This window comes from Callospermophilus lateralis, unplaced genomic scaffold, assembly GCF_048772815.1.
Source record: "Callospermophilus lateralis isolate mCalLat2 unplaced genomic scaffold, mCalLat2.hap1 Scaffold_730, whole genome shotgun sequence".
Taxonomy (NCBI): domain Eukaryota; kingdom Metazoa; phylum Chordata; class Mammalia; order Rodentia; family Sciuridae; genus Callospermophilus; species Callospermophilus lateralis.
Window position 1 is genome coordinate 699,956 of NW_027515347.1, and position 14,617 is coordinate 714,572.

At 35.3% G+C, this 14,617-nt stretch overlaps 2 pseudogenes; both read left to right on the forward strand.

Annotated features, from left to right (window-relative positions):
* The first annotated feature begins 2,203 nt into the window (after positions 1-2,203).
* Positions 2,204-4,646, forward strand: LOC143640911 (tRNA (adenine(58)-N(1))-methyltransferase, mitochondrial pseudogene; annotated as a pseudogene).
* Positions 4,647-11,662: 7,016 nt separating this feature from the next.
* LOC143640913 (chromatin modification-related protein MEAF6 pseudogene) lies at positions 11,663-12,539 on the forward strand (annotated as a pseudogene).
* The last annotated feature ends 2,078 nt before the right edge of the window (positions 12,540-14,617 follow it).

Consider the following 14,617-nt stretch of genomic DNA (forward strand, 5'->3'; position numbering starts at 1 on the left):
GCTGGGTAACATTTTTGGTTAATGTACATGTCTCATTAATGAAAGAATGAAATAGGTGACTATGATAAAAGTGATATTATATATATATATATATATATATATATATATATATATATATATATATAGTAGTTGCAAAAGGAAGAAAGGGAAGGAAGGAAGGAAGGAAGGAAGGAAGGACGGAAGATGGAGAGGTAGGCAGGAAGGCTGGTAGTCAAAGAAACCAAGGGAATGAAGAAAGAGGAACTTGGCCTGAGGGAAGGCAAAAGAATTTGAGGGTGACTCAAAGAAGCAAGTGTAGCATGGCCCAAGTGGAAGCAGAGACAGTGGCTGGATAATGTCAGTCTTTGGAGTCAAGTGAGCAATTTTGATTTTTGTGTCCTGATAGATGGAAATCAGTTAAGTGTTTTAACAGGGTAATACAAAATTATATTTGAATTTTTAAACAAAGATATGGACAAGTCTATAACCTATTAGTACTTTCTTAGTACTTACTTAGTATTAAGTTTTAAAGACTGATACTTTGTAGCTTATATGATATTAGATGAACTTAAATGATAATGGTAGAATTCATTTTGTCATTTTCCTCTTGTTTCCTTTTTTCAATTACTTTACCAATGAAAACTATTTTTTTAAATCAAAAATTACTTTCAACACCACCTATAAAAATATAGGGTAACCAATAACAGAATGACTTCTTCAATTCTAATTGCTAGGAGATAAATTAAAATCTCATTCAGGATAACTTGCATTATGTGTGTGAAGTGTACATTGTAAAAGAAGAAATCAGATAATGAATCTTTTGTGCACTTTTTTCCTCTAAAATGTAATATTTAACATGAAATTTTGCCTTATCTAATCAAATTATTCTCTGGACTCTAAACAGTAGAATGTTAAATTTCATGTGTTTCAAATGCTTTTCTCAGCAAAGAGATGACCAATGAGTAACTGAAACAATCTATTTCCTATTAGCCAGTGAATTGCTTCAATTGTTTTACTAATATTTTAGGATGAGAGATGGTTAAGTGAAATTCGGTATGTGCAAAGTATTCCATTAGAAGGCCATTTCTGTGCACACAAAGGAAAAACAGTAATTGAAGTTATTCTCTAGCAATCAGACCAAAATGTTTCCCTTCTATTTCTAAGGTAAAATTCTTGCATAGGCATTTTAGGAAGCAATTCTTTGCTAAACATTTTAAAAGTAAAATTGACACTGTGCATCTATAAAATAGGGTGTGTGAAATGATGCCCATTACTGATTGCCTATGGGCTAGAAGGTAGTGGATGGAGAACAGCTGGAGTAGTGTGGTGGAAGCCTGCAATCTCAGCTTATCCCAAAGCTGATGCAGGAGGATTGCAAGTTGGAGGCCAGCAAGGGCAATTTAGCAAGACTCTGTCTCAAAATAAAAAAAATAAGAAGGCTGGAATGTAGCTGAGTGGTAGAGCAGTGCTCTCTACCAAGGTTCAATCCCCAGCACTATGCACATCCATGTGCGCGCGCGCACACACACACATACACACACACACACACACACCCTGAACAAAGACTGAGGTCATGAGTTCTCCCTGTAATATATCACAAAGAAAAGAGGCCATGAAAGTTCAGTGCTCATTCATTCTGAGTCAAGCACAGTGACCCATTTAACAGATAAACATTTTATTTTCTTAGCTAATAAGTTATATTTTCTTATATACCAGAAATTATATAAAGAAATCAGAAGTGTCTTCAATATCTTATTTTCAGATTAAAATTTTTTTCAATCCCAAGTGAAGGTATTTGCTACTATTTAACAGTATTACTGTGGTGTTCTATAAAATAACCTCTTTATGATTTCAATTTGTTTAAAAAATAAAGTCAATGTAAATTTTTAAATTTCCTGTAGATATTATCTATATTCATTTCCAGGGTTTTTCCCTTCTAATTTCTGACTTTCTATTTTATCCTTAAATTTATAAATTATATTCTAAGATAAAGTTAATTTGTCAATGAACACTGGATCCACTGGCACGCATCAATCCCTCAGTCTAACTAGAGAGATTTTATTTCCACACAAGCGTCAAAGAAAAGTGGTTCTAATATTCTAATCTGTTGGAAAATGGTGTTAGTAAAAGAAAGCTATACATTTTGTTTATTTTAATTTCAAATGTGCTTCTCTGCTTTCTTCATGTTTTCTTCCAACTCTGAAATAGAATCATGAATTCGTGGATGAACAAGTCTTTGAAGAAAGCTGCATGGAAGTTACCACCGTTAACCGTCCTTCAAGTCACAGCCCATCTCTCTCTTCACAACAAGGAGTCACCAGCACTTGCTGTTCACGTCAACACACAAAAAAACTTTCTGCATCCCAAATGCCAACGTATCTGGGAGTCATCGAGGCAGCGTGCAGGAGCTCAGCACGATTCTAATCCGGTGTGTGGACAGAACTCCTCTATCTAACAGGTACCTGGATGAACCTACTGGTTCACAGGCTCTGTCCCTGCTGTCACATTGCCACCTATTAGCAGGGAAGTCCCAGCTCCTAGGGCTGAGAAAGGGACAAAACTGTGCAGCAAGTAGGAGAAGGAGTCCACTGGCATATCCCTTGGGGTCAAAAATAGTAATTATGTCAGTATTCACAACAGGAAGAAGAAAAGATGACTAACAATGCTTTTATTGCTTCAACTCTACAATTTTTTGTTTGTTTGAGCAAGGACCTCTATACCCAGGAGCCCCATATGTAAACTCAAAGAGCCTGAAATGACAGTCAAAACTACTAAACAGACAAGTGAAACTGACATTGATATGATTGAAAGTTATTCAATAGTACCTAAAATATACTAACATATTCAATGTAACAGTAAAAATTAAAACTATGCCTACACAAATCTTTTATTAACCTATACTTTTGATCCAAAAGATATTTTTTGGCCACATCAAATACAAAAGTCAATCTGATATCAAAAAGATAAGTTAAATTCTAAAAGATAAGTTAAATTCTAAAATTGTTTACCAGTTAATTTATGGAAAATTTATGTGAAACTTTTACACTGACATTTTCCCTTTACTTTTCATTATTTACTATTTTTTTACCATAAATGTTAATAAAAAGTAATACATTTAAATTATACATTAGAAAGATCAACTTCTGCCAAAATGTTTTTTACTTCATTCTTTTATTTGAAGAGCATATATTCTTAGAGTGACCCTCTATAAGTTCAGTCTTGCTTCTTTGTTGGCATTTAAGAAGCTATGTTGAGTTCTTCGCAGTCAGGGCTTGCTGGAGCTGCGGCGCCTGGGTAGGTTTCTGTGGTTGGGGTCGATTGGACCCTGTGCGGCCTTGGCCAACCGCCTTTCCAAGAAGCGCGGTTACTGTGTTGCGAGTTCTCGCCTAGAGAAGTGCGAGATCAAGACAGAGAGCCAGAGGCGACACGAAGAAAATCCCCTGACGCAGACTCGTCTCCACCTCTCCCTCTCCGCGTCCCGGGCACTGGGAACACATGTCTTTCGTCACTGGAGACACCGAGGGACGAGTCACCCCCTCGAGATCAAGCGAAGAGCGGGCTCAATTTGGTCCCTCATATTCGGAATCCGGGAATCTTCCGCTGACCCCAGTGCTTCAGTCCACTTTTGAGACCGCAGAGCTTCACGACTCCTCTTCCTGCTCAACTTCCAGAGAGGGACCCTTTTGGGCTGGGGAGCTGATTTTAGCTGCGACTGGGAAAAGAGAAACACAATATAGAAAATTATTTAGGTTGAGCAATGTCCGGCACTTAAATAGTAGCTGGGGGTCAGTACCATACAGCGAGATCCTGGGGAAGTTCCCAGGCCAGGTACTGACGAGTTCCTGTGGTAAGAGTTTCATGCTGATGAGGCTGGCATTGGAAGATTATGTATTAATGATGAAAAGAGGGCCTGCCATCACATATCCAAAGGATATGAATATGATACTATCAATGATGGACATCAGCCCAGGTGATACTGTTTTGGAAGCTGGTTCGGGTTCTGGTGGAATGAGCTTGTTTTATCAAAAGCAGTTGGATTACAAGGACAAGTCATAAGTTTTGAGATACGGAAAGACCACCATTATCTAGCCAAGAAGAATTACAAGTACTGGCGTGATTCATGGAAATTAAGTCACATTGAAGAATGGCCAGACAATGTGAATTTTATTCATAAGGATATATCTGGAGCAACTGAAGATATCAAATCTTTAACATTTGATGCCGTAGCTTTGGATATGTTAAACCCTCAAGTTGCTTTGCCTGTTTTATATCCAAATATTAAACAGGGTGGTATATGTGCTGTATATCTAGCAAACATCACACAGGTTATTGAACTTTTAGATGGAATTCGCATCTGTGAACTTTCTCTCTCATGTGAAAAGATAAGTGAAGTCATTGTCAGAGATTGGTTGGTTTGCCTTGCAAAACAGAAAAAATGGAATTTTAGTTAAAAAAGTAGAACCTAAAATCAACAAAGATTTACAATTACATATCCAAAAGGAAACTGGAGTTGAAAGTGAGATTTGTTTTCAAGAGAATGACCATGAAGGATCACATTCTGATTTTCCATATGGATCATTTCCCTATATTGCCAGACCTATACATTGGCAAGCTGGTCATACAGTTTTCTTGTCAAGTTGAGGAAGTTCCAACCACAACTTAACTGAGTATCCCAAACGATGTCAACCTATTTGAAGATGGGAAAATATCAAACTAGAACTTTAAGCTATAAATCACTACTTTCATAGATTAGTATTTTTAGCTGTTACTATGATTTGTATAACTTTTACATATAACTCTGAAAAATAACAAAAGCTAAAAAAAGATGTTAAAGTTTGCAAAACTGCTTAAATGTCCCATTTTGACATATGTCTTGCATTTAGTTTTTGTAGCTAATGATTCCAAGTTGCTTTAGATGAGCCATCTCATTCTTCACTTCCTGTAAACCACTCCATGGATTTGTCTGTCTTCATGAAGTTAGTGTTCTTTCCTTTCTTTGATTGATGGCCTTTGGCTACTGAAATAAAATGCATTTTAAGATAAAAAAAGAAGCTATGTTGAAAACCAAGATGAGATTCTGAATTCAGACTATGTTGATTTATAAAAATTGGACCACAATGTTAAAATTTAGGACAATGAAGAATTTTTGTCTTTAAGATATTTTACATCCATCATAAAACAAAGTAGAAAACGGTGACAGTTTTAAGAAGAAAATATTATGACATAAACATTTTAGCCATTTTCCATGAAAATAGTTTTAATTCCTGTTTATACTCTTCTTGATCCTTCTCCTTCCTCCTTCTCCCAAAGAGTATAACATACTGGTAAAGAATATCTTTTGAGAAAACCTTCAATTACTAAATGGGAACAGCTAACTTTTTTGGCTTCTTAAGATATGATCATCAATAAATTGAGGGCTAATTTGCATTATATACTTCAAAAAGACATAATAATGAAAGGAGATTGTGGACAAAGGAATTGAGAAATCACATGGCCTATCAAACTCTGAGTCTCTATCTTAAAGTTATTTTACTTTGCTCAGTTCAGGTTGTCCAGATCTTACCTGGTCCTTTTTCTTCCTTACATTTATAATGCAGTTTGTATGAGAAAGAGTTGATCTGGCTTTAAGAATTGTCTTTAATGTTAATGAACTGGTTAATGTTCAAGATAATATATATTAAGTTTTGATGTTTCATATTACGTTTTGATGTTTCATTTTTACATGATAATTTTCCTGAACATTTAAAATGCTACTTACAATCATTAAAATGTACATTTTTCAGCTTTATGATAAAAATTAAATAAATATCTTCTTTTCTTAAATCTATTTTTTTTCCTCATCAGCCGATCCAGCTTAAATGTCAAAATGGAAGACTGTGTTAAACTAAACTGTGAACAACCTTACGTGACTACAGCAATAATAAGCATCCCAACACCTCCAGTAACCACACCAGAAGCAGATGACAGGCCAGAGTCTCCCGAGTACTCAGGAGGAAATATTGTCAGGGTGTCTGCCTTATAAGACAATTGTATTCGGTTTAAGAGAATTTGAGCCCTGGCTGTGGAAAGAATCTCAATGTAGATGAAAGAAGAAAAATAAATAAATAAACGTTTTGCAGATTAAGACAGCAAAACAAGAAGGCTGGTAGTGAAACAAAAATAATTCTTCCAAACTCGAGGATGTGAATAAAACCACCAATGACATTTCTAGACAGAGTTTGACCTGTTATATAGAGGAATATTCTGTGGCCCTTTGACTTTATGAATGAGCACAAAACAAATAAAATAAATATTTGAACAAAATGTTCCAGTAGAATGCAAAACAAAAAAAAAAAAAAAACACGGAAAACATTTTGATAAAAATGTTTCCTGTTAAAACCATGAACATTGGCTATAATGAAGATTATTACATATGGGAAAAAACTCATACAACACATTTGTATTGACTGAAGAAAACCATCATAATGCATGCTAGAATTCTTTGGAGCAGTGATCTCTGTTTCCTTATATTGTCTTCAGAATAGGCATGATAAATCATAATTGTATAAAGGGGAATTTCTGTGCACTTACAACAAGCGGATTTTTCCATGGTGGGCTGTGCAAATAAACTCCTTTTAGAACTGCAGCATTTCTCATTGGGATGCTCACTAGTAAATCTGAAGTGTTCAGATAGTTCAGTATTATCATTTAATCTTGCACCGCGTGACTGTTACAACTGCAATAATTCACTGCACACATGTTGTATCAGGAATCAGGTTTTTTTGGTGGTTGTACTTTCCAGATTATAGGTACAGTAAGAGCCACATCCATAGAAAAACTTCTGGTGTTGAAAGGTTTAGGTGACTTTTTAATCCCAAACTACCATGTCATCCATGTTTTTCAGTAGTATTCTTTGGTCCACTGTATTGCTGTGACCCAGTGCATTCTCTATTTCTAGGGTACCTTTGTATTGGGTTCATTATCATCAGAGAAACTAGCATTCACTGTAGTTCAAGTGACTTTCCTACTTTTGTATTCCCCAATAAATTATCTTCTAAGTAGATTGTCATCAATCCCCTTGTCAAAAGCTAGAGAAAAGGAGTTGACTTCTATGAATTATCTCTAATGTCTTTGCTGTTTATGGAAAAGCCCAGATACTAGATATATTGGGATGTGTTTCCTGAAGAGTTGACTGGGACTAATATTACAGGATCGACGATCTCAGAATCTTACTTGATGTATTATTTATTTTGCTTTAGATCTTGAATACATGTTGAGAATATCTAATATGAATTGGAATGCAGAGATAAACGGGAGTGCTTCATGTTGCAGTATTTGATGAAAACATTCGGCCAATGCCATTCATGAAGGTGGCACCAATTTATCTCAGAAAGGTCCTGGCAAGGTGCTGCATTCTCCACGAAATTGGGAGGACAGGAGCTTGATGATGCAAGACTGATTTCTGTGTACATTTAAGTGAAAAGTCTTTATAACTTTACACCCTTAAAATACATCAGCAGACGTGAATGTAAAAAAAGTTTTATGTCAAATAATGTTTTGTTCATTCCAAGCCACCCACCACTGTAAGGAATAAAGCTTAGTTTCTATACATGGAAAGAGTTAATAATTATCCCTCTATTATAGAGATATTCAAATGCTTATCATAACTTATAAAAATTAATTAATCCAATCATTTTTGAGTGAAGTCAGAAATTTTTACTTCCCATTTCTAGAATAGCTTCTAGAACCGTGCTGTGCACACAGTAGCTCTTAATAAACATTTGCTGAGTGAAAGTAAGATAAACTACTGTCTCATGGGAAGAATTGGCCTTATTCCTAGTGTCTTTTAAAAAGCTACTAATCTTCCAGCAGTGTGAATATTAACAATTATATTGACACCTGCCTCTTGTCACTTCATGCTTCTAGAGCAAATATATAGTGAAACTTCTTTGATGGCATTTATTGAGAACCTTTTTAAAAACTAGACAAAGGAATTACAATCAGGAATACTTAATGTCTTTTGATTCCCAACAAGAAGTTCTATTTTCAAGTTCTTGGTGATATATCAAGGAAAATGCAGTTAGGTTATTTTAGTTGACAATTCTGCCTCCTCTTTTCATTTATCACTTATCCAAAATATTAATTTCTTTATATATTTGGAAAAGAAAAAACTTTTTGATGTTTTAGGTGATTTAAAAAATATACTGTGTTGGTGGTGAGTGACTATTGATGGCTGTGTTAAGTGCATCTGTATTGTAAGTGAAATGTAATTATTTCTGTGTACCATATGGAGTAACTAAGGTCATTGTTTTGACAATTTTGTTTGAAGTTCATATATCTTATTTCAAAGGATAGCATAATACCTGCATTATGCTGGAAAAAAATAGACCTTTGGAGCATACTTAAATAAAACATGTGCATGCTTGAACAGGACAATGTGGTTGACTGTTGCCCTTTTTTCTTAGATTTTATTCCTTTACAAAATCTAAGATGCACAGCACTCATACCTGGGGGAAGCCTGTGACACGTATGGACTAGAACTCAACACTTAAACCTAGTCTGAACTGGTGGACACAGCAGCCTTACATCAACAATGGGAATGTAGGAAGAAACTTCAACAGAAAAATTAGGATCATTTAAGTAAGGCCAGTTCCTGAATCTTATAAACTTCTTCATTACTACCACTTGGATTGGGCAAAATAAACTCTGAGATGGGCATGGTGGCACATGCCTGTTATCCCAGTTGCTGAGACATGAGGATCTCAAGTTCAATGCCAGCCTCAGGTAATTTATTGAGGCCCTAAGCAACTTACAGAGACCCTGTCTCAAAATAAAAAATAAAAAAGGGCCTGGGACTGCTAAGTAGTTAAGCACCCCTAGGTTTAATTCCTGCTACCAAAAAAATAATGAAAGAAAATAAGTAAAAATATATGTATATATATAAGCTATGAGATAGTAGTTTTGATCAGAATTCCATTAAGTTTTCAAAAGATTTTTTTCCTATATATGAAAACAGAGATTTGTCTAGCTATATGTGTGAATATTTAATATATATATATATATATATATATATATATATATATATATATATGTATATATATATTCTAAAAAAAGAATATAAGCTTATGAATATGTATGAATAATATATATTTATAGGCTTACATTCATTTTAATAATGTGCACATATTATTGATGGTTTCTTTTTAATACCCTGAGGAGAAAAAGAGCAAGAAAATGTTAAGTGTTTATTAGTAAAAGAAGGAAAAATACAAAGTAAATCTAAATCAGTTTAATAGGAACTGATTTAGCTAGTGCTGTGTATGATTTTTTGAGTGAATAGTTTCTGTATTTTCTTCTAAATTATTTTCCTTTATTGCCTTTGATTTATTGAGGTGTCAATCCTGCATTAAAAAGGTCCAACACACCTGCCTGCTCCTTTAACTTAGTTACAACATTGGCTTGGAAATAGCCTCCAGGAGTGATATTAATCAATGCCAGCAACATTTCTCAAAAGAATATAAAGGGTTCTTGATGTCAGAGAGATGATCTGCAGAGTCTTGTTAACAAAAAAAAGCATGTTCTCTTGAATAGGATGTTATTAGGGTATTTGTTTTATTAACACACAAGTACAACATTGTTTATTGCATTGTATAAATATCATCAGAATTTTCAACACAATTTTGTAGGCACACCTAGTTATTTTTAAAATGAGGGTTTAAACTGATTTTACCTCACCTAATTGTGTTTGAGACAGTAAAACTTTATCCAAAGAGTTAATTTTTGAACAAGTTAGCCTAAGACAATTATAAAACTTATTTTGTTGTCAAAGGTTTTCTGTTTGAAATACTGTGGGATCCATGGCTTCTAATGGTTGGTTTGTCACGTGGCCTTTACCCTCTTTTCTCCTCAACACTAATAATTTCTTTGGCAGGCGCCTCTTGTCCCTCATGATTTGTAACTGTGGTTTCTCTGTGGAAGTCCATTAGGTACCCACTGTGTATTCTACATGAAACTCCATTCATTGAATACTTGGGAGGGGCTAGATGTTGTGCTGATGCTAGAGAAACAGAGATTAAGAAACCAGACCAGGCCAGGCACGGTGGCACAAGTCTGTAATCCCAGAGGCTCAGGAGGCCAAGGCAGGGGGATCGAGAGTTCAAAGCCAGCATCAGCAAAAGCGAGGTGCTAAGCAACTCAGTGAAACCTTGTCTCTAAATAAAATACAAAATATTGCTGGGGATGTGCCTCAGTAGTCGAGTGCCCCTGAGTTTAATTCCTGGCACCAAAAAAAGAAAAAAGAAACCAGACCAAACCTCCTCAAGGGATTACATGGAAGAATAGCTCAAAGTCCTCTCTGCTTCACCCTGCTACTCACACTCTTAGAAGGCAGTGTCCTTTCAGCCATAGTGACAGGCAGTCTTCTGCCTCAGTCTCCTGAAGACATCTCTTCAACAGGTGTTATAGGAGGACAGTGTTCTTCAAAGTGTTTTCTCAACTTTTTCCATCGTGCTATTCAAATCCTCTTTCTGGTAGCAATAGTTCTATTATTATGGGGGTGAGGAGACACCAAATGAATCTTGGAGGAAAAATAAGAAAGGAAAAACAAAATAAAACAAAAGATAAGAGAGGCAAAGCTTTACATGTAAGAGTCGAACATGTTTTTAAAAAATGAAAACAAAAACTAACCTTTACCAAGTATGCACTCCACAATTCCTACTGCAATGTGAGAGAAAGTGAAGAAAGCTGTTAAAATAGTTTTGCAGGAGTAACAATGCATCTGTGAATCCTAACATCATAAGCTCTATTGAAATATCTGAAAGAATGAGGCAACAAAATAGTACATCTGAGAAGAAAGGTAAGTTTCTTTCTTATCAGGAGCACTCACCACAAAGTAGGCTTTAGGGGTTTATGTCAATTCCAAAACATGGGAATGGTTGAAGGAGGGTATTGAATGAATGTGCTAAAGATCTACAGAGAGATTTGGAGCAACCCTGGGTGACAATGATAAACCTCTTGACAAGGGATACAAAGTAGGAGATTCTCATTGACAGGTAACCATTTTAAAATATGGTTTAAATCCTTTTAATTGCTTTCTTAGAGCTGTGAATAGCAACTCCAAAAGTAGATTAACCTATTATCAATTTTTAATAATCATTCACTATTAGATTGCTCAGATATCTCTCAGACTCCCTGTACAACAGAGAACAGGACCCTAACACAGCAGAATAAGAAACTAGGGCTAAGAATCGATAAAAAGAAATACAAAGAATTGATGTTGAATGGACTGTGAATTGAATAAATGAACCTGTTTAATTTCCCAATCAGAAATACCTGCTTGGAGAGACAGAAGACTTTATAGACTTTGTATAAGAAGATATAAACAGGGATGGGGTTGTAGCTCAGTGGCAGAGCGCTTGCCTCACATTCGTGAGGCCCTGCGTTTGATCCTTAGCACCACATAAGAATAAATAAATAAAAGTAAAGATATTGTGTCCATCTACAATCAAAAAGGTATTAAGAATTTTTTAAAAAGAAGAAGATATAAACCTTTTAAAAGTAAAAATATCATGTACATCACAATTTTACATAGGACTCAATCTAAATTTATAATAGTGTCATCCTCAGTTAACCTGATAAGAAACCAATGTACAAACCATAGAATTAAAATCCTATTGCAGGCGGCGGCGGCGCGCCTCAGCCCAACATGGCGATGCAAAACATGGCGGCGCCACCACAGATCCCCGACACCCGGCGGGAGCTGGCAGAGCTTGTGAAGTGGAAGCAGGAGCTGGCGGAAACACTGGCAAACTTGGAGAGACAGATCTATGCTTTTGAAGGAAGCTACCTGGAAGAAACTCAGATGTATGCCAATATTATTCGTGGCTGGGATCGGTATCTGACCAACCAAAAAAACTCCAATGGCAAAAATGATAGAAGGAATCGGAAGTTTAAGGAAGCTGAGCGGCTCTTCAGTAAATCCTCAGTTACGTCGTCAGCTGCAGTAAGTGCACTGGCAGGAGTTCAGGACCAGCTCATTGAAAAGAGGGAGCCAGGAAGTGGGACAGAAAGTGATACTTCTCCAGACTTCCACAATCAGGAAAATGAGCCCAGCCAGGAGGACCCTGAGGATCTGGATGGATCTGTGCAGGGAGTGAAACCTCAGAAGGCTGCTTCTTCTACTTCCTCAGGGAGTCATCACAGCAGCCATAAAAAACGGAAGAATAAAAACCGGCACAGGACTATTAGATTCATTAGTGCAGAAGCCTCCAGGCTGTAGAGCTCTGCTTCCCTTCTCCGACTTCATACAGATAAAGATAAACATCCCTCACCTGAGTGCGTGGCCATCCACCTCTGCTCTCCCAGACCCAGTGCCTGTGACTCTGAGTAGTTTGTTCTAAATGTTGTGACAAACATGTCATTTCTGTAAGACATCGCATCATTTGCTTTGTGTCATTTTTAGTAACAGAGCTGCAGGAAGGCCAAGACATGGTTATAATCGCAGCAAGTTGTTAACTGTGCATTTCTCCCTTCTTAGAATGAACATTTTTTCCCAAACTGGCTACTGCCAGCCACATCCGTGATCCCTGATGAGAAATATTCTCTGGTTTTCTTTTATGCTAAGTAGAACACAAATCACAATGATGTAGGCTGTAAATATCTGGCATTCTCTTAATTTGTTGTGTTTTATTTTCTGTTGTTATTTTACCATCTCATTTTCTTTGGGGATTTTTTGTAATGCCTTTGTACAGCTCATACCTTCCTGCCAACATATCTGGTAATCTATTTCATGCAGTTGCCAATATTCCAACTGAAAATAATGTGGCTTACCATAGTAAAATGGGAAACTTGGCTCTTTGTTTTCTTGCAGGAGGAAGGTAAAGAGTGTTTATTTTAAAATTACCTATCTCAAATCTTTGAGTTGAAAGCAGTTTCATGTTCAAGGAACAGGAAAAGCGGAAAAACACAAGTTAAAATCAGTTCTTTTAAAATAGATATTTTTATTCTTTTGTATAAATAAAATTTCACAGGCTTTGACTTCTCATGAAAAAAAAATCCTATTGCATCCTTTTCAGTATGCAGTTTCTTCAATACATTCACAGTGAGCACAAAATAATGATGATTAAAATAACCATGAAAAGGTAAAAACAATAATAATTCCTGCTAACTTTATTGGGTCTTAAATATATGCCAGACACCGTGATAATCACTTTACATGTACCATTCCATTTGTTAATTGTATTTCACATTTTCTTTGGAGAAAACTTGAACACTGAAATATAATGCGTCTGGATTTTCCTAATTTAGATAATAAAACATTTTAAATAAAATCCTGTATTTAGGTGATAGAATTCTATTGTATAAAAATGTTGATGCTATTGCTTCTTGGAGACTAGAACAGAAACTAAAGGAAATGTTGGGAGACCCAGAGGGAGGCTGGTTATAGTCGTAATCTAGTGGTTGCAAAGTTATTACAAAAGACAATCAGTTTGTCTTCCCATCGTGTCCATAATTTCTTTCTTACCTTGAAAAATGTACTAATAATTTCATGGTTAACTATTGGTAAGTTAAAATAAAATGGAAAACAACTAGGAAATATATTGCTGGGCTAATTGACAAAGATTTTTCCAACAACTCCATCTTGGTACAGCATACACATTGAGTTTTTTTTTTTTTTTTTACAGCAACAGACAGAATTGTGTGTTAGAGTATCCACCCTGTCTCACTCCCCTATCTAAACAAAGCCTGCCAAAACCTTTCAAAGTTGATGGCCAGGGCTATAGTTTAAGCTTGTATATCTAATTGACTCACAGTTCAACTCCTAGAGGCTAATGATAACAGAACAGAAATGCTTTGGAATTAATGTCAGTAACCATAATTCCCGTCCTTCATTATCTTTTGTATCTATCTAAATTGTTGTAGGCAAACATTTCAGAAAGTGACAGCAAAATGTCTATTGGCATTTAATACCACATGCAAAATAAGGTTCAGAGAGATTCAAATTGGCAAAATAACTGCATAATTCAGTATTTCAAATTAATATGGTACAATTAAAGATATTCCTGGATTTTTTCATCCTCATAAAGAATTCCAAATTTTTTTCTGTCTGTCATTGATATTTTTTATTTGTACCCCCCAAAATAAAAAGCTTCAATAAAGGTGTAAATACCGACATTTGATTTATATGGAACTGTAGAAAATTTAATGTACCATTTAAAATGGTACTTGGGATATAACTACTTGCCATAAAACTTCTTCTTTGGGTTTCATAGTTTGCTTGTTTTATGCTCCAAAATAACTCTGCTTTATTAATAATATCTCTTTACCTTCCACTTCAGTCTTCCCCTTTCTAGGACTTGAATACTATATGTGTTATTCACTGAATTAATGTTATATACAAAAATTCTTTTACATGAAAAATTAAAGTGTAAAACACAAATGTATTACATACAGCTCATTATTGTCAAATCCTGATAATAAATTACAGAAGTTTTATAGTTTATTTAATTTTATATGATAAGTTCTAATTTTTAAGAATTATTATAAAATAATACAACTTCTCCAAATTGCCTCATGGAAGGATTAAAATCTGTTTTTCTGGGTGTTTTTATTCCCTCCCAAGCTAGGACTATATAGCTTGTAAATTAATTTAAAAATCACA